This window comes from Sus scrofa, chromosome 12 (genome assembly GCF_054392235.1).
Source record: "Sus scrofa isolate SSC_HxYL_T2T_F1_AM1 chromosome 12, Sscrofa_HxYL_maternal_Yorkshire_Landrace_v2.0, whole genome shotgun sequence".
Taxonomy (NCBI): Eukaryota; Metazoa; Chordata; class Mammalia; order Artiodactyla; family Suidae; genus Sus; species Sus scrofa.
Window position 1 is genome coordinate 17,043,474 of NC_139394.1, and position 24,122 is coordinate 17,067,595.

At 39.5% G+C, this 24,122-nt stretch overlaps 1 protein-coding gene and 1 long non-coding RNA gene across 21 annotated transcripts in view; one reads left to right on the forward strand and one right to left on the reverse strand.

Annotated features, from left to right (window-relative positions):
• KANSL1 (KAT8 regulatory NSL complex subunit 1) overlaps nt 1–24,122 on the forward strand; it is a 195,588-nt gene that overhangs the window by 81,365 nt on the left and 90,101 nt on the right. The window lies entirely within an intron of this gene.
• LOC146398072 (uncharacterized) lies at nt 2,398–5,264 on the reverse strand. The gene is made up of 2 exons (XR_014821010.1): nt 4,414–5,264; nt 2,398–2,759 (listed from the first exon to the last, which is right to left on the reverse strand). It is a non-coding gene; the product is annotated as an uncharacterized LOC146398072 (long non-coding RNA).

Sequence of the window (24,122 nt, forward strand, 5' to 3'; positions counted from 1 at the left end):
TATCATGAGCTTTGGTGTAGGTCGCAGACAGGGCTCGGATCTGATATAGCTGTGGCTGTGGCGCAGACTTTCAACTGCAGCTCCTATTTGACCCTTAGCCTGGGAACCTCCATAGGCCACAAGTGCAGCCCTAAAAAGCAAAAAAAAAAAGACCGTGTACAACTTGCCTAGTTTTTTGACCTTGGTTATGCCTTATAACCTTTTTAAATCATTTTGCCTATGTGTATTATAGAAACTGTACATGGCTTGATGGCAACCTCTGTTTCCTATTGTTTTGATCAAGAGTATGTGAAAATTCCTCTGAAAACTGAAAGCCTATTCAATTATGAGGCGGTGGTGGTTTTCAGAGGCTTGTGGATGAATGAAACATTTATTTTAGTGCTGTTCACAGTTTATTCTCAATAGTGCACATGTTTTTACTGAAGGGTTATATGGAAGTACACTAATTGTCTCTTTAGGAGGTGTTTTTAACTATCTAGAATGGAGAACAAAAATGCTTTAGAGAAGTTAATATGGATGGAGCACCTCCATGCTCATCATTTCACTTAGGGTTTATTATGTTATTTTAGACACTCTAGGATTTCCTAATTCATAATAGAAGGGGTTTTGTAAGCTGTACTAGCATAACAATCTGTGCTTTTATTTATTTTTTTGGTTAAAAAAAATCTTATGGAGCTATTTATTGCATGAAAATTCAGACCTAAGTAGTTGCTTAGCCCTGAGAATAAATAAGGCTTTTTCAGCATAGCACAGCAGTGTTCTTCAGGAAGATAACTTTCCTGAGTGGCTATTATCTTTTTAAAATTCCCAGTGACAGAGTTTTGGGAAATTTAGAACTGTTTCCAGATAATACATTAGCAAATTGGTTAAATAGAAATAGAAAATTTGTTGCATAAATCAGTAGATTTGTCTTCCTAAGGATCTTAGAAAATAGGAGAGGCCAGGAAGTGGTGTATTTGACATATGGGACAGACCCATAGACGGTGAGTTGGAATATAACAGTAAGTGAATATGGACTCTTGAGTTTACCAGTGCTCTTAATTCACATTACAAAAGACCTTTACTTTTTATAGAAAATCACTCCTCATGGCTTTTCATATAAAATGGGTTTAAAGCATACATAAGAGGCAGATCTTTGGATGGGATGATAGAATTTATATAATATCTATCAGTCTTAGTATCTCTTTTTAGTCAAATACTCTTTTTACCAACTGATAGAGTTTGACCTTATTCCCACTTTCAAGAATTGGAAGCCCAATTTAGAATATCCAGTTTCTAGTGAACTTTAAAACAAATTAGTAGTTATCTTTGATATTTTATTCTTCATTTACTAATGTAATGCCAGCCAAACAATTTAAAATAATCTGGAAAGTTAGAAGTACCATTCATCCTGTGTAGAAAAGAAACAAGTCAGCAAAAGATTTGGCTTAGGAGGCTTAATATTGTCTTTTTTCATATAGAAAGTTAAGTGTGGTGTCATTATTACTCTCGGGGGGGAAGGGCTGCAAGAGCAAAATTATCACTAGCTAGCTATTCTAAAAGGATCTTAGTTTTATTCTTGAAATTTTTTTTACTGTGTAGCGCCCCTGGCTATATTTGGTGGGGGGTGATTTCTAGATGGTGTTCCCCAGAAACAAATTATGTACCTGGCCACCTGAATCTGTAGTTTATGGCTGTTTATAAAGGTTTACCAGAACCTGGCTACATGTGTTTTTATTTTCATAAATGATTAGTAAGAATGCTATCTGAGTATGTACTTTTGTACTGAATTCATTTAGAGAGCCACAGGAATTGGCAGAGATGGTTCAGCGTGTCTTTGGTTTAAATTTGAATATGTGATTAGTAGTCTTCCAGTATTTCAGGAGTTTGTTGTAGGCCTCTTGTGCTGAGGTGGAAATCTGAAATTTCTTATTCTGCTTTAAATTGGTGTTTGTTCATTTGCTCATTCAACAAACATTTCTGGATTATCCCTAGAGTTTTGGCACACCATGGGAAATCAAGAATTGTGCTTTCTGCACCTGCTATTGTGACTAATAGAGATTTTGAAAGGTCTTGAAAATTAAACCTTTCGTTCAAAATGTTAGTTTTATAATTTTAATCTCCCATAGGCTAATTCCTTTTCCTTGGATGGCAAAGTAATAAAAAGTCTTATAGAAATCAAAGAACCACAGATATGTGAAACAGAAGTGTTTTACAGAACTCGTGTCTGTTGTCACACCACTATAGAAAATATTCCCTTTGTTGGGGTAGTGTATAGGGTAGTGTAGGGAGAACGTGATTTGAAATCGAATAGACTTAAGTTATAGCTCCATCATTTTACTAGCTTTGGGTTTGTTTTTTTGTTTGTTTGTTTTTTGGTCTTTTAGGGCCACACTTGCAGCATATGGAAGTTCCCAAGCTAGGGGTCTAATTGGAGCTATAGCTGCTGGCTTACACTATGGCCATAGCAATGCCAGGTCTGAGCCGTGTCTAGGACCTACGTCACAGCTCACGGCAGCGCTGGATCTTTAACACACTGAGTGAGGCCGGGGATCGAACCCACAACCTCATGGTTCCTAGTTGGATTTGTTTCCACTGCACCACAACGGGAACTCCCATTTTATTAGCCTTGGGGTCCTCAGCATATCACTTAACTACTTGGGACCTTCAATGTTTGTGTCACTTCTTTTGTGAAGACAATATCCTCATGGAATTGCTGTCAGAATTTTAATATATAAGCACATAATATGGTACTTGGCTCTTAAATGAATATTCTCACCCTACTTTTTGCTATTCTCTCCCATTTCATCTGAAGGCCTCATATTTTTAATTTGGGATCTGAGCTGCATCTGCAGCCTACACCAGAGTTCGTGGAAAAGTCAGATCCTTAACCCACTGAGCAAGGCCAGGGATTGAACTAGCATCCTGATGGATACTAGTCATGTTCGTTACCACTGAGCCACGATGGGAACTCTGAATGGAACCTGGACTACCCTCTTAATTTTATAGATTGGGAAACTGAGTGCTAGACACATATATCTATCTGTGGTCTCATTGCTTGTTTGTGGCAGATTAGGAGACTCACTCATATGTTCCTTTATAGTAAGTCTCCCAAAAAGGTTATCCATACTTGGTTTGAATGATGAAGGCATAATCACTTACTTGAACAAATAGGGAAAACCTTTACATGTCACAGGGGAAAAAATTTCTTGCTGCATCTTCTATATTGGTGCTAGTTTTCTTCCTTCTCACCCCTCATTGAGTATCTTCTAATGATAGCTGCTTAAGCATTTGAAAGCCACTATTTACCTATGGATTGACAGTGACTGACTACCTTATGATGTTTAATAAACACTTTTTTGGGGTGGGAGAGCATGCCCTGCAGCCTGAGGAAGTTCCTGGGTCAGAGATCAAACTTGAACCACAGTAGCAACCCGAACTGCAATGACAGCGCTGGAGCCTTAACCCGCTGAACCACCAGGAAATTCTTAAGCTTCTTTTAGGGCCTCATATGCGGCTTATGGAGGGGGTTCCCAGGCTAGGGGTCGAATTGGAACTGTAGCTGCCAGCCTGTGCCACAGCCACAGCAACGCCAGATCGGAGCCACATCTGCAGCCTACACCACAGCTCACGGCAGCGTTTATACCACAGCCACAACAATGCGGGATCTGAGCCATGTCTGCCACGGCAACACCAGATCCTTAACTCATGTCCTCATGGATGCCAGTCAGATTTGTTTCCGCTGAGCCACGACAGGAGCTCCTAAACAAGTTTTTTTAGTTTTTTCAATAACAAAGAGTACACAGCCAAAATCTTCTAAATTCTTCCTTTTACTCTCTATTCCAAATATTCACTCAAGTGCCATAATACTGATATTTTCAGTTTTATCCAGACTTTTAAGTTTGCCTCTTAACTTTAACTTAACAGTGGTTCTCAGATTGTGGTCCATAGACTAGCAGAATAAGATTGATTCAGTAACTTATTCCACTTATCTGAGGTATCTAGAGTAGTCAAAAACAGATAAAGTGTTTGCCGGGGGCTGGAGAGGAGAAGGCATCAGGAATACAGAGTTTTAGCACAAGGTTTCAGTTTTGCAAGACAAAAAGAATTCTGGAGGTGGGTGGTGGTGATGGTTGCACAACAGTGTGAATATACTTAACACTTCTGAACTGTACACTTAAATAGTTTAGAAGGTAAATTTTATGTTGTGTATGTTTTACCACAATTAAAAATTGAAAAAAGAGGAGTTCCCGTCGTGGCTCGGTAGTTAACGAATCCGACTAGGAACCATGAGGTTGCGGGTTCCATCCCTGGCCTCGCTCAGTGGGTTAAGGATCTGGCATTGCTGTGAGCTGTGGTGTAGTCGCAGACGTGGCTTGGATCCCGAGTTGCTGTGGCTATGGTGTAGGCCAGTGGCTACAGCTCTGATTTGACCCCTAGCCTGGGAATCTCCATATGCTTCAGGTTCAGCCCTAGAAAAAACAAAGACAAAAAAAAAATTCGAAAAAAGAAATAAGTTAAAATGTGCTTCACTTGCAATTATTTTGAATGTCTTTGTAGAAAATCTCCTTTTTATAATCTGGGGGATTTCAACGTTAAAGCACTTTCTCAGTTGCTGGGTACTGATTCACATTTGGTGTGACACAGTGCAGAGCCATATATATATATTTGTGTTGCGGGGGTGGTGTGCAGGTTCCTGGGCCAGGGATCAAACCCACACCATAGCAGCGACCTGAACCACTGCAGTGGCAACACCAGGTTCTTAACCCACTGAGCCACATGGGAACTCCCAGAGTTGTTATGTTTTTAATGATTTTTATTATTTTAAAAATTGAGGAGCTCCCGTCATGGCTCAGCAGTTAACAAATCTGACTAGCATCTATGACGACAAGGGTTCGATTCCGGGCCTCGCTCAGTGGGTTAAGAATCCTGTGTTGCCATGAGCTGTGGTGTAGGTCTCAGACACGGCTTGGATCCCACCTTGCTGTGTCTCTGGTGTCTATAGCTCCAATTCAACCCCTAGCCTGGGAACCTCCATATGCTGCAGGTGTGGCCCTAAAAAGACAAAAAAAAATTTTTGAGATATAATTTGTATACCGTAACATTTATATTTTGAAAGTATGTATTTCAGGAGTTCCCTTGTGGCACAGCAGGTTAAGGACCTTGTGTCATCACTGCAGTGGCTTGGGTCACTGATGTGGTATGGGTTTGATCCCTGACCTGGGAACTTCCACATGCTATGGCCGTGGCCAAAAAAAAAAAGACAGAAAGAAAGAAAGAAAAAGGCAATTTAGTGTGTTTTTTAGCATATTCACAAAGTTGTGCAGCTATCATCACTCTCTAATTTTGGAACATTTTCATTATCCCCCACCTCTTGGAGCCATTAATCTATCTATGGATTTGCCTGTGCTAGACATTTCTTATAAATGGGACACACAGTATGTTACCATTATTATCTGACTTTCATTTGGCCCAGAATTTTCAAGGTTTATACATGCTATGACATATATTAGTACATCATTATTTTTTATGGCCAAATTCCATTGTATGACTATACCTCATTTTGTTCATTTATCCTCCTTTTGGTTATTATGAGTAATGCTACTGTGACTATTTGTATACAAGTTTTTGTGTAGATGTATTTTTCAGTTCTCAGGTATATACCTAGGAGTATAATTGCTGGGTTTTATGGTAACTCAATTTAATTTTTTGAGGAACTGACAAATCGTTTTCCCAAGAAGCTGTACCATTTTACATTTTTATCAGCAATGGATGAAGGTTCTAACTGCTCTGCATCCTAGTCAACCCTTCTTACTGTTTTTTTTAATTGTAGCCATGTAAATGGCTGTGAAGTGGTATCACTTGTTTCATTTACGTTACTCTAGTGACTAACGTTGATCCATTTATGTATCTCAGGTGCTTATCCACTTGTGTTATCTTCTTAGGAGAAATGTCTATTCAGAGTCTTTGCCCCCCCCCCCAACCCCTTTTTAATGGCTGCACCTACAGCACATGTGGAAGTTTCCAGCCCTGGGATTGAATCCAGGCCACAGCTACAATCTATTCTGTGGCTTGGATTTTTAAAGTAGGGTGTTTTTAAAGTAGGTTATTGTTTTATTTGTTGAATTGTGCGTTACATATTGTGGATGCAAATCTCTTATCAGGTATAGGACTTGCAGATATTTTCTTCTGTGGGTTGTTGTTGTTATTGTTTTGTTTTTCACTTTCTTGGTATGACCGGTGCACAGAAGTTTTACATCTTGGTATCATGTCTATTTAATCTTCTTTTTTTAATCTTTTCCTTTTCGTGTCATAGCATACGACACTTGTTTAACCTAAGGCCATGAATTTACTCCTTTGCTTCCTTCTAGGAGTTTTATAATTTTAGCTCTTTACATTTAAGCTTGTTTTATTTACTTATTTATTTGTTATTTCTTTTTTTGTACTTATTTATTTAAACCTTGTTTATTTTGAAAGATGTGTGAGGTGGAGTCCAAAGTAATTCTTTTGCATGTTGTCATCATTAATTAAAAAGGCTATTCCCTCCCCATCACGTTTTAAATTGAAGATAAGTATAATTTTAAAGAAATGTGCTTGTTGGAGTTCCCATTGTGGTGCAGTGGGAATGAATCCTCTAGTATCCTTGAGGATGTGGGGTTGATCCCTGGCCTTGCTCATGTGTGACTGTGAGCTGTGGTGTAAGCCACAGACAGGGCTTGGATCTCCTGTGGCTGTGGCTGTGGCATAGGCCGGTAGCTGTAGCTCTGATTCGACCCCTGACCTGGGAGCTTACATATGCCTCGGGTGGGGCCCTAAAAGCAAAAGAAGAAAAAAAAGAAATGTACTTGTTTTTTAAAATTTCGGTGGTTGTATAGGTGATATTTTTTTCTTTATATGCTATTCTTCATTTTCGAATATCTGTAACAGAACTTGAATAACAAAAATATATACATCAGAGTATTAACAGTGATTATTTCTGAAAAATGGTAATAGAGGAAGGGGAAATGATGATTTTAATTTATTACTTTATTACTTTTAATAGTTTAAAAATGTAAATGTATTATAACTTTTTAAAAATTGAAGTAGAAAATAATTCTTGTCTCTCTTCATTATGCTGATTTTCTTAAATTGTTAGGGCAGCTTTTAGACTAGGGCCAAGATACTTTAATTTTAGTGTTTTGAGGATTTTTTAGACAGTATTTTCAAAGAAGTCTTTCTGTTCCTAGAGTGGTGGTTTCCAAAGAGTGTGCTCCTACAGAAGAGGGAAGGAAACTAACACTTCCTAAGTGCCTATTATTGACACAGTGCTTTTATATATGTATTAATTGTTCACATTTTTACAGGTAGGAAAATGAGTATTAGACATAATGAGAGACCGCTGTCACATGGTTTAGTAATTCGTTAAAAGTAAGAACTAGAATCAGAGTTGTTTCACCCCAAAGCTTAGGTTTTCTCTGTGCTTTTCTATGCTGACTAGTACATAGTAAGCAATTCTATGAATTGAATGCTTGCTTAAGCATGCGCTTATAGATGGATGAGGGAGATAATGGTGGGAGGAATCCTGGTGGAGAAATAGATAATATTAAAGGGAAAAGTTTAGTAATAGAAATTATAAAGTAACTTGAAGGGATTAGGACTTTTGAACTTGATGAGAGCAAGTATTTAATTTTGTCACAGTTCCCAAAGCATGTTAGACATCATACATTTCTCTGCCTATGACAGATTTTAAACTTGATTCCCAAAATTTGGCCAAGTGCTATAAGGGGACAGAAAATAATGAGAATAATGTGGATTCACTTTAATAAATATTGAGATTTTCTTTATTTAGTATATAAACATTACATTCTTTTGATATTCCAATTATTGCTCTAAGTTTGGGAATAGAGCAGTTAAGAAAGACGTTTAGTTTTTTTCTGCTTTCCTTTCTAATAAAACAACACTAGTTTCTATTCAAAACTTTAGACTTCATCGCAAATTAGAAGCTTTTAATGATAAAATTTTGTCTGGTGCTTTTAGGATTGATTCTTGAGCCACTGGGATAGTTGATGTGAATAGTTCTAATGAATTCTGTCCAGGATTCCTGGTTAGAGGTTAGATTTGTGTGAGGCTTGGGAGTTCTCGTTGTGGCGCAGTGGTTAACGAATCCGACTAGGAACCACAAGGTTGCAGGTTCGATCCCTGGCCTTGCTCAGTGGGTTAAGGATCCGGTGTTGCGCCCCATGAGCTGTGGTGTATGTTGCAGATGCGGCTCGGATCCCTCGTTGCTGTGGCTCTGGTGTAGGCCGGTGGCTACAGCTCCAATTCAACCCCTAGCCTGGGAACCTTCATATGCCGTGGGAGTGGCTCTAGAAAAGACAAAAAAAGAAAAAAAAAATTTGTGTGAGGCCTGTATTTCTGTCATCATGAAGTTCTAACCTTGTGAATATGTTGAATGGCTTACTATGATGATCCTTGAACTCTGGCTCTTGGAGTCAAATGAAGCTTTTGGATCAGGTGAAAAATACTGCCTCATCTTTATTTGGGAGTTTGAATTTTTAAAGAACTTTGAACCTTTAGACATGTATATATTCAAACAACCAGACTAACTTTTTTTTTAAGGGCCACACCCATGACATATGGAGGTTCCCAGGCTAGGGGTTGATCTGGAGCTATAGTCGCCGGCAGGATCAGAGCCACATCTGTGACCTGTACCACAGCTCAAGGCAATGCTGGGTCTTTAACCCACTGAGCAAGGCCAGGGATGGGACCTGCATCCTCATGGATCCCAGTCAGATTCGTTTTCACTGAGCCACAACGGGAACTCAGACTTGCTCTTGATTTAAGAAACTGAAGTCTAGTGTTTACTTTGCGTGCGGGGAGCAGTGTTCTCCTGAAATCAAGTCGGAGTCAAGAAATGTGAATTCTGTTCCTACATAGCTTGCTGTACCTAGGGCAGATCATTTCACTAGCCTCAGCTGCAGTTAGCCTCTGTTCACTTCTGAGGGCAGCTAGAAGCAGAGACACTGATTATAACACACTTTAGCCACCTTTTCATTGGGATTTTTTTTTTTTCCACTGAAGGATGAATCATTCTTATGAAATAGTTTTCAAAACAGGAAGATGGGAGCCACATTGTCAGATTGCTTATGTGCACACTGAAAACTTTTATGACAGTTGTTTGTATCTAAGGGGGTGAATTTGCTTATTTTTCCTCCCCCAATAAATATTGAGTATCTGCTTTTTATACAGATTTTTTGCTGGACTCTGAGGATAACACACTGTAGTTAAATTTAGACCAAGGATGCATAAGTTGTCTACAATTAAATACAGGGCAGAAATGGGCATATGCTCTGAAAAAAATGTTGTAGTAAGCTTCTAAGGTTTAGAGAAAAGGGAGCAGATATTGGTTGGAATATCTGAAAATATTTCAGAGAATACTTTATCGTAGAATATTATTTTGAATGTCATGTATTAGAGAGGATGAGGTTGAGTAGAGAATAAGTAAGTAGAGTGAAACAGGAAGAAGGTGGGCCAAGGGAATAAATGTGAACAGAAGCCCAGAAGAAGAAGTTTAGCACAATGTTTTGGAAGATGGGGTTGACATTCTTCCTGTGTAGCATCTCCTTTCTGTGGCTGTAATATACTGTATTCCAGCTTTGCTGTACCCCACCCCAAATAACAAAAACACCTGGCAGGAGAAGTATTTTAATCTGGGAATTATTGAAGAATTGTGGTTTTGTTTGTTTGTTTGTTCGTATTAAAAAATACTTCCAGGAGTTCCCGTCGTGGCTCAGTGGTTAACAAATCTGACCAGGAACCATGAGGTTGTGGGTTCGATCCCTGGCCTTGCTCAGTGGGTTAAGGATCTGGTGGCATTGCCGTGAGCTGTGGTGTAGGTCGCAGACATGGCTGGGATCCCGCGTTGCTGTGGCTCTGGGGTAGGCGGGTGGCTACAGCTCCGATTCGACCCCTAGCCTGGGAACAGCCCAAGAAATGGCATGGGAGCAGCCCAAGAAATGGCAAAAAGACCCCCCAAAAAAAACTTTCATATGTTTGTGAGACTTAGTTTCCAGGCCAGAAAGTAATCACAAAAAACTAGACTTTGAACATTTTGCTTTGTTTTTTAATTTATACAAATTCTTGGGAATACTATGTTCCGGCATAATTTGGTCCATAAATTATACTTGCGTGTTGTGTTCTATGTCATGAGTGCTTTAACCTTCTGATTTTTTTCCCTTGGTTTAAATTTTGAAAGGAAAAAAAAAAAAATGTCGGAGTTACTGTCATGGCTCAGCGGAAACGAATCTGACTGGTATCCATGAGGACGCAGGTTCGATCCCTAGCCTCACTCAGTGGGTTAGGGATCTGGCATTGGCTTGAGCTGTGGTTTAGGTTGCAGACACGGCTATGCAACACATCTGGCATTGCTATGGCTGTGGTTGTAGGCCAGTGGCTACAGCACCAATTTGGCCCCTAGCCTGGGAACCTCCATGGGTACAGCCCTTAAAAAAAAGAAAAATAATTAATACATTTTGGGAGGAACGATAACATGTAAATTTAATAAAAAGATTCCCATTTCCCTTTTGGTTCTTCCCATATCTTCATGGAACTTTCTAGAAACAGAGACCTTGGGTGGATGGGCCATGTGAAACGTCTGCGAATTTGATTAAGAAGTGAGGAAGGGTTGTCCTTTGGGCAACCAGTCTTAGTGCGTTCATGTTATGTGCTCTGTCATTCAGGATTTCACTTTAAATGTGAGTGCTGATGTTGCCAAATTTCTATTTTATGTGGATCATTTCAGTCCTTAGCATTTCTAGGAAAAGTTTTTTTATTTTAGCAGAAGAGAATAAAGACTTGGTTCATCTCTCTTTACTACTAAGAAGGATGATCATGGCTATGTGAGTTTATATGTAAAATGAAGTTAAACTTGGTGATGAATTCAAAATAACTGTCACCCGGAGTTCCCGTTGTGGCTCAGGGGGTTAAGAACTGGATTAGTATCCATGAGGATGCAGGTTCGATCCCTGGCCTTGCTTAGGAAGTTAAGGATCCAGTGTTGCTGCAAACTGCCTCTCAGGTTGCAGATGTAGCTCAGATCTGGCTTGTTGTGACTGTAGCGTAGGCCGACAGCTGCAGCTCCAATTCAACTCCTAGCATGGATACTTCCATTTGTCAAAGGTGTGGTCCTAGGAAGAAAAGAAAAAAAACAAAACAAAGCAAAAAACCTGTCTCCTTTCAGAAAAGAAAGTTTTCAAGGAAACGTCCGTCAGCCTATATAGTGTTCACAGTTTAAGTAATGCTTTATAAAAAAATGGGAAGATTACTGTGGATTAATATTTTCTCAAATTCACTATCTTTTTTTTTTTCTCTCTCTTTTTGCCTTTTCTAGGGCTGCTCCTGCGGCACATGGAGGTTCCCAGGCTAGGGTTATAATCAGAGCTGTAGCTGCTGGCCTACACCAGAGCCACAGAGAATGCTGAATCTGAGCCATATTTTCAACCTACACCATAGCTCATGGCAGTGCCGGATCCTTAACCCACTGGGCAAGGCCAGGGATCGAACCCGCAACCTCATAGTTCCTAGTTGGATTCTTTAACCACTGAGCCACAACGGGAACTCCTCAAATTCAGTATCCTAATTGAGTAGTGAATAGTATTATGACCCAGAGAGAGCATGCAGTGCCCACCTTCTTCCTGGTTAACAAACTGGTGAGCCTAGTGCGCATCTCACAGGATTTATGCATAATGAGTGATTTCTTTAAACTAGTGTAGGAACACTTAATCCCTGTTCAGTTATGTGCAGATGTTTCTGTAGCTTCCCACACTAATATAAGAGATTCTCAATGGTGAAATTTTATTAAACTCAAGTAGATGTCTTAAATGAAAATGTTGAGTAGAACCTAGTTTGCCATAGCCCTTTGAGAATTGTTGAGTTACTGTTTTTGTGCCTGACTTAAGCATCTCTGAGACATTTTAAGATAACAATATATAGTTGAGGAAAAAAAATATTTTACCCTTAAAGTCTTTAAAGTCTAAAGGTATGTCTTTAATCTTCTGGTATGTCTGAGTTAGTCCTATGAATTTTTGGTTGTTAGCTGCATTACTTTGGATAAATTCGAGGGATTTCTCTTGGGCTAGTATTTGCCAGCCTCCCTTCCTCCTGCCTTCTTTATATTTTGTTTTAGAATATGCACACTTACATTCAAGTGGAGAGACTGGTACAGTAAATCCCTGTATGTGTTATCCAGCAACAACAGAGCATCAACTCATAGCTATTCCGGTTTTATTTAGACCCTCCACCCCCAACACACACAATCTTCAATTATTCTGAAGTCAGTTCTGTACAGCATATTGTTTCATCTGTAAGTATTTCCGAATCCCTCTCTAAAAGATAAAAGCTCTTTTACTGTCCCCCTACCCTTTTCTTTTTAAAAAGAATTTTTGTGCCTTTTGAAAAAGATGTGAAGGAATGAGATAGAGACTATATAGATGGGAGAGAGTAGAAATTAGGTCCAGCTGATTATTTGATTTTCAGAAGAGAAGAAGGTTGGGTGGTCTCAGAACCATAAAGGGAGTATCAGTTAGAATTCATTTAATTATCAGAAGATGGCACCTTCTTCTCCCCCACTCTTGGTCTTACATGCCTCCATGCAAATTTCTGAAACCTCTTTTTTTCTTACCTTTGAATGTTAAAGTGCCTCCTAGTTTGGTTTGCAGCATGCCTCCCCCTTTTATCTGTATTCTTCATTGGTGATCTTTAGTCTTGGTCTTTAAATGTCATCCATTCACCAGTAATTCCAAGTTTTTATCCCCAGTGGACTATATTTCTTTTCTGAAGTTCATATTCATATGCAGTTGTATCTTTTAAGTACTTCACGTTTTGTTTTGTTTTTTTTTTTTTTTTTGTCTTATTGCCTTTTCTAGGACCACTCATGTGGCATGTGGAGATTCCCAGGCTAGGGGTCTAATCAGAGCTGTAGCCACTGGCCTACATCATAGCCACAGCAATTCGGGATCTGAGCTGCAGCTGTGACCTACACCACAGCTCATGGCAACGCCGGACCCTTAACCCACTGAGCAAGGCCAGGGATCGAACCTGCAACCTCATGGTTCCTAGTTGGATTCGTTAACCACTGCGCCGCGATGGGAACTCCACTTAACGTTTAATATAATGAAATGCAGTTCCTGATTTCCCTTGCTACTGTGATAAGCATCCTTCTCATCATACCTCCACTTTACCTTCCCACTCTGCCACCTCTCAGTTTGTAATAAACTCTAGGAGTCCACTTTTGTCTTAGTTTGGGCTGCTATAACGAAAATACCATGGACTGGGTGGCTTAAAAACAATAGAAATTTATTTCTACAAGATTTTCTGGTTCTGTCTCCAAAATACGTCTTGGATCTGTTGACTTCATTTCCAATTCCACTTTTCGTGAACCACTGCAGTAATCTAACTGGTTTCCTTCTATTTACTTTTTCTTCCTAAGTCTGTTCTTCATATTGCAGCTGAAGCAGTCATTTACAATGTATTATGTTACTTGCTTAAAAACTTTTCACGAGTTTCCCATTGCTTTTAGAATAAAATCTAAGCCTCTCGCAATAGCCTTTAAGCCTTACATGCCTGATTATTCCTGATTGTTTTTTCAGTGTTTTCCCTGATTATTTCTACCTTGTGGTATTCTGGCCTCCTTTCCTTGAACCGGTCAAAATCTTTACTTATCGTTTCTAATAACACCCTTTCCTTTGCTCTTACCTAGCATGACTATCTTAGAATCTCTTCCTCAGGAAACAGCTTAAAATATGCTAGTGATGGCCTTTCTTTTCCCAAGATGGCTTTCCCTAGTTATTTTGTCCTGTCACTCAGTTTCCATCATAGCATTAATCATAAACTATACTTACACTGTGTATTTATTTTATTGTTTCTGTCTCTTAACCACTACAGGGTAATCTCTTTTGTGGTACTTTATAGCTTGTTCCCTAACACAAGGTTGGCAAACAGTACATATTGTATGAATGAAAATAATGCAGAAGGTAGAAATTAATGATGAACTTTGTTTTTCTGTTTTCTTCTGGTTCCTTTTTACCAGTGATACTGGAGGATACAGAAGAGATAGTGTTCAGCTTGGTTAAATTAATTGGGATTATAGGATGAGGACAACAGTTACCTGATAGGTTTACTTAAAGTTTTTAGAATTAAATTTTTTTTCTACACTTTGTTATTATCAATGAGTTTTTCTAAATCTGTGGCCACTTTAGGAGCTGATACCTCACTCTGTAAAAGTACTAGCCTATTGGGAATGGAGAACAGGAAAGTCGAATAGCAAATCATTTTCTTATATTTCTTTGGCAGAATTATCCTGTGTCCATTTCTCCATGCCCTGACTAATGTTTCTCTCTATCTCCTATCTGTTTTTGTAGTTGTTTTGTCATTGTTTTCCTTCTAGTTGGAGTGGAGAACAATGTATCACCTCTGTTCTGAGAATTGCTTAAAATATTGGTAAATTCTGATTGTGTTTCATAGTAAAATTATTGCAGCTAAAGTTTTGTGATAGAGTGAAGAGACCATTGTCCTTGAATGAAGAAGCCTTAGAGGTGCTTTAGGTACCGATCCCTCACACCAGTTGGTAGTCATAGTTCCAGTAAGAATTTGTGGATCACAACTTGGATTTTAATGTTGGCTTTCCTGCTTAATAATGGAGCAACCTCTGACAAACTACTTTACGTCTCTGAACCTTCAGTTTTCCTTCTGTTAAGTTGGGGGCCTGGCTGGGTTGTTGTGAAGACTTGAGATAGCAGATATAAAATGGTCAGCATAGTATATGGCATATAACGGATTTTGAATAAATGGTCTCTGTGATTGGCTTTTTTGGTGAAAGTCACTTAATTTCTTCAGCTTTCTGTTTATTTATGTGTGAAATGAGATTTGGCTAGAGCAGTGGTTCTTCAACTTTAGGGCAAATCACAATCACGTGGAGGGCTGTTAAACACAGATTGCTGTGCTCAGAATTCAGAGTTAATGATTTGGGGGGTCTTAGGTGGAGCCCCAGGATGTGAGTTTCTGAAAAGTTCCCAGTTATGCTTATACTGCTAGTTTGGGAGCCACACCTTGAGAACCACTGGATTTGATAATCGGATAATCCCACCAGCACTAGAATATTTCTGTTGTCTGTCTGATGGTAATGTGGAAATAGCCAGACTATGTGCTGGGCATTGTGCAGAAGCTGTTTATGTGCACAATATTGTTTTGTTCTCATGGCAGTTGGTAGGTATTGTTCTCTTTTAAAGGGGTAGGTAAATTGTTGAAGTTCACAGAGTTAGTAAATAGCAAAGTTGAAACTACCCTGGTCTGATTGCAAAGACATAAAAACCATCTTTCTCCTGACCAAATGAGTGGCTCTAATCATGGCTTCTTCCATTTTTAGGACTCCTACATGTAATTTTACTTCTTAATTATTTGTCTTAACCAACAAGTTTTTTTGTTGCTTTGTCTCTGACTCCAGGCTGTAAGCTGCAAGTCATGCTCAGTTTGTACTGCCTGATTTTAAGTCCTTATTGTCTGTTTATAGCTATATTGCTTATCAGCCTGATCTCTTCAGATTTATAAACTTGTTGGGGATTTTTTTTTTTTTTTTTTTTGGCCATGACCATGGCATGCAGAAATTCTAGGGCCAGGGATCAAATCTTTAACTTGCTGAGCCACCAGGGAACTCCTGGACCCTGTCTTTTGATTATTGTATAGTGTTCAGCAGAATGCTGTTGACATTGTAATGGTTCAGATAGTGATGATGGACTGTCATTGTCATCATTTTAGAGGTACATATTAGGCACTAATAGTTTAATTAGTTTAATTAATGTGTAGGGTGTACCAGTTGATTTTGAATATTCATGTGATGGCATCAAGTTCCTTGCCACTTTGCTGCCCTCACATGATTATAAGAACACTAATTTTATTGAGAGAATTCTTAGGGAGTTCCTGGAGTGGTGCAGTGGAAACAAATCCAACTAATGTCCATGGGGATGTGGTTCGATCCCTGGCCTTGCTCGATGGGTCATGGATCCCGCATTGCCATGAGCTGTGGTATAGGTTGCAGATGCGGCTCGGATCCCATGTTGCTGTGGCTGTGGTAGAGGGTGGTGGCTATAGCTCCAATTCGACTCCTAGCCTGGGAACTCCCTTATGCCTCAGGCGTGGCCCTAAAAAGCAAAATCAAAATAAAAATACTTAATCAGATGAACATTAAATATAAATCTGAAATGTAAAGCCCCATGTTCTGATTTCAGATTTCCAGAAACTGGATGTATAAGTAAACTATTTAGATCCTTTCTGTGTAAAACTATGCCTTAAAATACTTTCCATATTTTATTTGTATTCCTGTCCATCTGTGAATTTGAATAATCAATTAATTCATTACAGAAGGATGTAACTCAGTGAAAAAAAAAAAGCCAGGCTGAATTTCTCTTCTCTTTATCCGTCTCTTTTTATCATTGATCACAGATAGGAATTTTGCCATTTCTCTTATATTTAAAAGTAAGGAGTTCCCGTCGTGGCGCAGTGGTTAACGAATCCGACTAAGAACTATGAGGTTGCGGGTTCGGTCCCTGCCCTTGCTCAGTGGGTTAAGGATCGGCGTTGCCGTGAGCTGTCTTGTAGGTTGCAGACGCGGCTCAGATCCTGCGTTGTTGTGGCTCTGGTGTAGGCAGGTGGCTACAGCTCCAATTCGACCCCTAGCCTGGGAACCTCCATATGCCTCGGGAGTGGCCCAAGAAATGCCACAAAGAAAAATATAATAATAATAATAATAAATAAAAGTAAAACTGCTGATGGCAGTTTGAATGTCTGTAATGAAGTGAATTTGAAGATGAGCTTATGCTTAAAACTGGGACAGGGAGTTTGACTGTAATTGAAAAACCGTGGCATCCTTCTTCATGTGTTCAGGAGGATGGGAAGGTATGTCAGTTTACTAAGATGTTGCTTTACTCTTGTGCTCTATAGAATTTCTTAAAGAAATGTATTTTGGGAGTTCCTGCCATTGCAGAATGGAATCCCAAGCAGGTTCGATCCCTGGCCTGGCATACTGGGTTAAGGATCTGGCATTGCCACAGCTTCAGTTTAGGTTGTGACTGTGGCTCAGATCTGATCCCTGGCCTGGGAACTCCATATGCTGAGGGACAGCCAAAAGTGAAAGAGGAAAAAGGGGAAAAAGAAATGTATTTTGCAGCTGGGGAATTTCACTGCCCTATGCTCCTGTAATGAAGCTGCAGACTCTTTGTTCAAAGTTAGCTGTTGATGATAGGAAAGGGAGGAACAAGTGGAGATGTTGCTTTCAATTTTCTAGGTGAAGATTTTTTCAGCTGGAGACAAATTAGCTATGCAACTGTGAAGCCTGTTCTATAGAGATTTAAGGCCAGCTGTACAGGAAGAAGGCATCTTGAGTTGACTCTTTAGTTTTGTTTCAGTGGTAATAATGTTTTAACTGAAAGATACAAGCCCTAGGAAGGAATGTTGGTGGGTTTAACTAGTTTGTTTCTGTTCTGTCCTTACCTGAGTTAAGTATGTGTGAAACAGAACCTTTTTTTTTTTTTTTTTTTTTTTTTTTTTTGGTCTTTTTGTCTTTTTGCCTTTTCTAGGGCCTCACACGTGGGATGTGGAGGTTCCCAGGCTAGGGGGCGAATCGGAGCTGTAGCCACTGGCCTACACCAGAGCCACAGCAACTCGGGATCTGAGCCATGTCTGCGACCTAACCACAGCTTACGACAACACCGGACCCTTAACCCACTGAGCAAGGGCAGGGACCGAACCCGCAACCTCATGGTTCCTAGTCGGATTCATTAACCACTGCGCCATGACGGGAACTCCCAGAACCTTTTATTATTCCAAAACAAGTCCTTTCTCTCTCCTCCAAAATGCCACCTGTTAATATGAGGGCCCAATTGTAGGCACAGAAAATGTTGAATTTAAGAGTTTTTTCTTTAAATCTTCATTGCTCTTGGTTGGTGGTTCAAAACTTTGGCTGCTAAATGGAATTACCTGGGAGGCTTTTTTTTGAGACAATTAGGAAATTTATTCTATACTTTATCCCATTTTGTATAGCTTTCATCTTTACTGTTTAGTATTATCTATTACATTTCAATTTTTCTTTAAAAATTAGCATTATGTTAAAATTGTGTATATTATGCAACTAAAATTTATAAAGAAGAAAGCCTTATATACCATTAAATATTTTATATAGCGTAGTAAGTATAACTTAACTGGTAAGAATAACAAAAATAATACACCCTTGAAAACAAGTAAAATATAAAATGCATAAATTGGTTAAAAAACAGTGTAGCTATATAAATATGTCCTCACAATTTGTTACGTCTTATTGATTCTTCAATAAGGGCATCACACCATTCTAGGTGATGTGATAAACAAGACATTATAGACTTTACATTGTACCATGGAGAGAAATGGTTATTAATAACACAATTGTAGAACTGTATTATTTAATTGTACAGTGGCATTATTTAATTATAATTATCATAAATTCTTTGATGGAGAGGAAATCAGAATCAGATCTAAGAAGACGTCAGCATTCCAAGAATGATGTCAAATGACCCCCTTCATGGTGGATTATGCACTTATTTACTATGAGATATATTTCTTCTCCAGAGATTCCTTGTTTGTGTATCAAATGTAGATTTTTGGTTTGTAGTTATTCTGAAGTTTTGATGTAAGAGTCTATATGAATATGAGATTGTTTTAAGTTATTGTTCTCTTAATTGCAAGTTCATCTCCAGTGTCCTGCATTTGTACCCACCTCTTCTCATGATTTCTGATTTTGGTGGTATAATTGTGCATGGATGATTTCGTATCTTTACGGTATATATACCTTTACTGGTGAGCCTTGTCATTTGTGGAATTTTTGTTTCCTGTTGCTGTCTTGTCTTTCCTGCCTAGAGAAGTTCCTTTCGTATTTGTTGTAAGGCTGGTTTAGGGTTGCTGAATTCTCTCAGCTTTTGCTTACCTGTGAAGGTTTTGCTTTCTCCTTCAAATCTGAATGAGAGCCTTGCTGGGGAAAGTAATCTTGGTTGGAGGTTTTACCTTTCATCACTCATGTTAAGTATATCACGCCACTCCCTTCTGGCCTACAGAGTTTCTGCTGAAAAATCTGCCAGTAACTTTATTGGGGTTCCCTTGTATGTTACTTGTTTCTTTTCCCTAGCTGCTTTCAATATTTTCTCTTTGTCTTTAATTTTGGTTAGTTTGATTAATATGTGTCTCAGTGTGTTCCTCCTTAGGTTTATTTTACATGGTATTCGTGGTGCTTCCTGGATTTGAGTGAATGGTTCCTTTCCCATGTTAGGGAAGTTTTCGGCTATTATCTCTTGGAATATTTTTTCTGTTCCCTTCTTTCTTCTCCTTCTGGCACCCCTATAATAAGGATGTTGTTGCATTTCATGTTGTCCCAGAGTTCTCTGAGACTCTCTTCATTTTTTTTCAATCTTTTTTCTCTTTTCTGTTCTGCATCCATAATTTCCACTAATCTGTCCTCCACCTCGCTTATTCTTTCTTCTGCCTCCTGTATTCTGCTGTTAGCTGCTTCTAGTGAGTTTTTTATTTCAGTTCTTGTATTTTGCATCTCTTCTTGTTTAACTTTTATATCTTATATCTCTTTGGTCATTGTTTCCTGTAAGTTATCCATCTTTGCCTCTAGTTTATTTCCAATGTCTTGCATCATCTTCAGCATCGACAGTCTAAAGTCTTTTTCCTGGAGGCTGAGAATCTCCTCATTGCTTAGCTGATTTTCTGGGGTTTTTCCTTTCTCCCTCATCTGAGTTACAGTCCTCTGTCTTTTCATTTTTATAGGTTTTTGGTGTGGTAATCTTTTTACAGATAATAGGGTCGTAGCCTCTCTTACTTCTGGTGTCTGCCCCCCTTGTGGCTGAAGTCTGTGTGGGGGCTTGCTGTAGGCTTCCTGATGGGAGGGGCTAATGCCTGCCCACTGGTAGGTGGAGCCGATTCTAATCCCTCTGGTGGGTGGGGCTTAGTCTCTGGATGGGATTAGAGGCAGCTGTGTGCCTGAGGGGTCTTTGGGTAGCCTGTTTACTGAGGGGTGGGGCTGTGATCCCACCTGGATTGTTGTTTGCCCTGGGGCTTCTCAGCCTGACTGATGGGGGGGGGGGCAGATTTTCCTGAAATGGCCACCTCCAGAGAAAGGCAGCTGCTGAATGTCCCTGAGAGTTTGGCCTTCAATGTCCCTCCCTCACAACAAGCCACATTCACCCCTGTTTTCCCATGATGTCCTCAAGAACTGCAGTCAGGTTTGACCCAGATTCCTATGGAGACCTCACTCTGCCCTGGGACCCAGTGCCCGTGAAAGTCTCTGTGCACCTTTTAAGATTGGGGTCTCCATTTCCCCCAGTCCTGTGGAGCTCCTGCGCACAAGCCCCGCTGGCTTTCAATGCCAGATGCTCCAGGGGCTTTCTCCCAGTGCCGGATCCCCGCATGTGAGGGTTTGATGTGGGGCTCAGAATTCTCGCTCCTGTAGATGAGTCTCTCTCTGTGAACCAGTTAGTTTTCAGTCTGTGGAGCTTCCCACCTGGGAGGTATGGGGTTGTTTATATCGCGAAATTGCCCCTCCTACCTCTTGATGTGGCCTCCTCTTTTTCTTCTGGAGTAGGGAATCTTTTTTAAGGTTTCTGGTCCATGTGGGTGGGGATCGCTCAGCTTTTAGATGTGAATTTTGTTGTTTTTAGGAGAGAAGTTGAGCTCCAGTCCTTCTATTAGCCATCTTAATCCTCTGTAGCCCTGGGGGGCTTTTAAGGAAAAGATTTCAGACTTTACTTCCAGTTAAATTTTGATTTAATTGATCTGGGCTTGGTCTTCAGCATTAATGATTTTAAACCTCCTCACATAGTTCTAATGTATGGCCAGCTTTAAGAAATACTGCCCTAAGTTCTGTTTTTAGAGACTCCAGTAAGTTTCCTGGAGGAAAAATAGAGTCAGCTTGCGTATCCCCACCCCCAGCTCAATACTCTGTAGCTTCTACAGAGGAAAATTAAGGTTGTCAAATCTGAGTCTTACTTTAAAAGCATAGAAATTTAATCCTATAATTTTGCAAATATATGGAGTAGGCTTTGAGTTATTTAAAAAATAATTTCCAGTCTTCTTTTTAACAGATTTTGCTTGCTAAACTTATTTTGCCTCTGTTTTAAAAACATTCAACACACTTTGATTTATGACTGGTTTACCACATTACTGGTATCACAGGACTCAAGGACATCTAGCTGTACTTGGTGAAGCAAATCTGTCAATTTAAGTAATCTTGTCACATGGTGTAGCCAGTCTCTAGTTTACCAAAAAAGCGCTATTGCTCCATATTGAAATTTATTTTCCTGGAGTTCCCGTCGTGGTGCAGTGGTTAACGAATCCGACTAGGAACCAGGAGGTTGCGGGTTCGGTCCCTGCCCTTGTTCAGTGGGTTAAGGATCCGGCGTTGCCGTGAGCTGTGGTGTAGGTTGCAGACGCGGCTTGGATCCCGCGTTGCTGTGGCTCTGGCGTAGGCTGGTGGCTGCAGCTCCGATTCGACCCCTAGCCTGGGAATCTCCATATGCCGCGGGAGCGGCCCAAAGAAATAGCAAAAAGACCAAAAAAAAAAAAAAAGAAATTTATTTTCCTAAAAAATGAGCCATATATATATATATATACATACTTACACACACATATATACACTCCATTTTTCAGACAGGTAGCAGCCTGAGGTAAGTTTGCAAGTTCAGTGAAATATGAGTCTCTGGTTTCTTTTATTTGGGTATCTTTTAAGTCACCTTTCTTTCCCTAATGTGCTTAATTTTCATGTCTGACACCCTACCAGTATTTGACAGTCACAGTAAATGCTTGTATTTTTATTCTTTTGAGAAACGTAATAGGCCATTCATTAATTTATTTAGCTAGAACACACTGCACTGCTCCTGTGTCTGAGGACCTGAATAAGCCATACGTGGACCTTGCTTTCATAGCAGTCAGTTATAGTCTCATGGAGAGACACAGATAACAGATTTTTCTTTCATCTTCACATTCTATTCCATTGGCACATCTTACCGGCCCCAACTTCACATTACATTCTGAATATAAATAACTACTTCCCATTTCAAATGCTATCACCAAGTCTTTAATCTTTTTGCCTGGACAACCTGAGTCGCCTCCTGATTTGTCTCCTTGCTTCTGTTATTGATCACCTATAAGTGTGTTCACACAATAGAGTGAGTTTAAAAATGTAAATGAGGAACGAGTTCCTACAGTGGCTCAGAAGATTAAGAATCTACTACAATAGCTCACGTCGCTGGCTATGGAGCTGCGGGTTTGATCCCTGGCCTGGCACAGTGGGTTATAGGATCCAGTGTTGTCACAGCTGTGGCTCGGATTCAGTCCTTGGCTTGGGAAATTCCATATGCCACAGGAGCAGCCATTTAAAATCATGTCAGTGATAGCACCTTGTACCTCCGCTCAAATTTGTCCAAAGACTTCATGTCACACTTAGACTGAAAGTCAAACTGCTGTCATTGACTACAAGGCTCCACTGGATCTAGGGTCTGTCTGCTTTTGTGTACAGCTTTCGTGTCATCTTACAATGTTTCCCTTGGCTTACTGCTCCAACCACACTGGGCTTTTTACTCTCAGTGCATTCCTGCTTGTGCATTTTATTGCACTCCGTGCTTGGAAAGCTTTTCCACAGATTTCCTGTCAGCTCAGTTTACTGTATTTGGGCAGTAGCATTTTACTTTTTCTTACTATTTATTATTTGATGCTGCTTTGCAGATGATGAGTGTAGATTTTACAGCTGATTTTGTGTTTTCTTTTTTCTCTCAATTTGATTCATACATGAAATTTAATATTCCCATTATTGGGAAAGGCAGTTTCTGAAGAGAACACAGAATCAAATACCTTTTTAGAAAATCTGGTTACTCTGAGCCATGGTTGGCCTTCTTAGTATTGTGAGGAGTGAAAATAACCTTTTGAACTTTCTTATGAGGAAAGTGGTGGTGGAAATGTAATAGACATTTATTTTTAAATTTAATTTTATTGGCATGTAGTTGACTCAGAATGTATTAGTTTCAGGTGTACAGCAAAGTAAATCAGTCATACATATAAATACATCCATTCTTTTTTCCCATATAGGTTATTACAAACTATTGAGTAGATTTTCTTGTGCTATACAGTAGGTTCTTGTTGATCATATACTTTTTTACAGCTGTGTGTATATGTTATTCTCATCCTCCCAATTCTCTCCTCCCCCCCCATTCGGTTTCAACTGTGGTAACATAAGGTTGATTTTGAAATCTGTGAGTTTGTTTCTGTTGCATAAATAAGTTCTTTTGTATCATCCTTATTAGATTCCATATATAAGTGTTACATATATTTCTGAAAGACATTTTGTTAACTATGGTTGTTACTGGCTTCCAGAGTCCCACCGTGTCACCTGGCCTCTTATTAGACCCAGTCTATGAGTCTGATGAGAGCCAGTTACAATTACCTCTTGAATTTCCTGTGGCTTCTCCCTTTCTTCTTTTATGAGCATGGTAATCCAATTGGATGTATTACTGCTTAGAGCTTGGGTATGATGACCACGACCAGTTTTTGAAGGATAGATTCCATATTGGTGGGCAGTCATTTTGTTGAATAGTACAGCCAGAAACATTTTCACATTACTTCTTCACATTTATCAAAGATAAATATCCAGGGTATTTATGTATTTGTTTATAGGGTGTTCAGATGTCCTGGAAGAAAGGACTATGGAAAACTGAGTCCTTAAATTCATTTAATTTGAAAATGGGCAAAACAGTTAAAGTTCTTATTAGGTAAATATATTCTAATTTTCAGCCTCATGTCCTTTCTTTTGATGAAATATTTTGATAGAACTCCTTGATATTATCCAGGACCCAGTGTGCTTTACACATCATAAGGATTTCAGTTTTGACTAAGAAAAGCAATGTGGTCTTTTGGAAAGAAAGCTTTTTTTTTTTGGTCCCAGCACTCCCAAGATGTCTCTGATCCCATTGTGCCACAGCAGGAACTCCAGCATTTTAAAAAAAAAGCAGCTTTGGGAGTTCCCGTTGTGGGGCAGTGGTTAACGAATCCAACTAGGAACCATGAGGTTGCGGGTTCGGTCCCTGCCCTTGCTC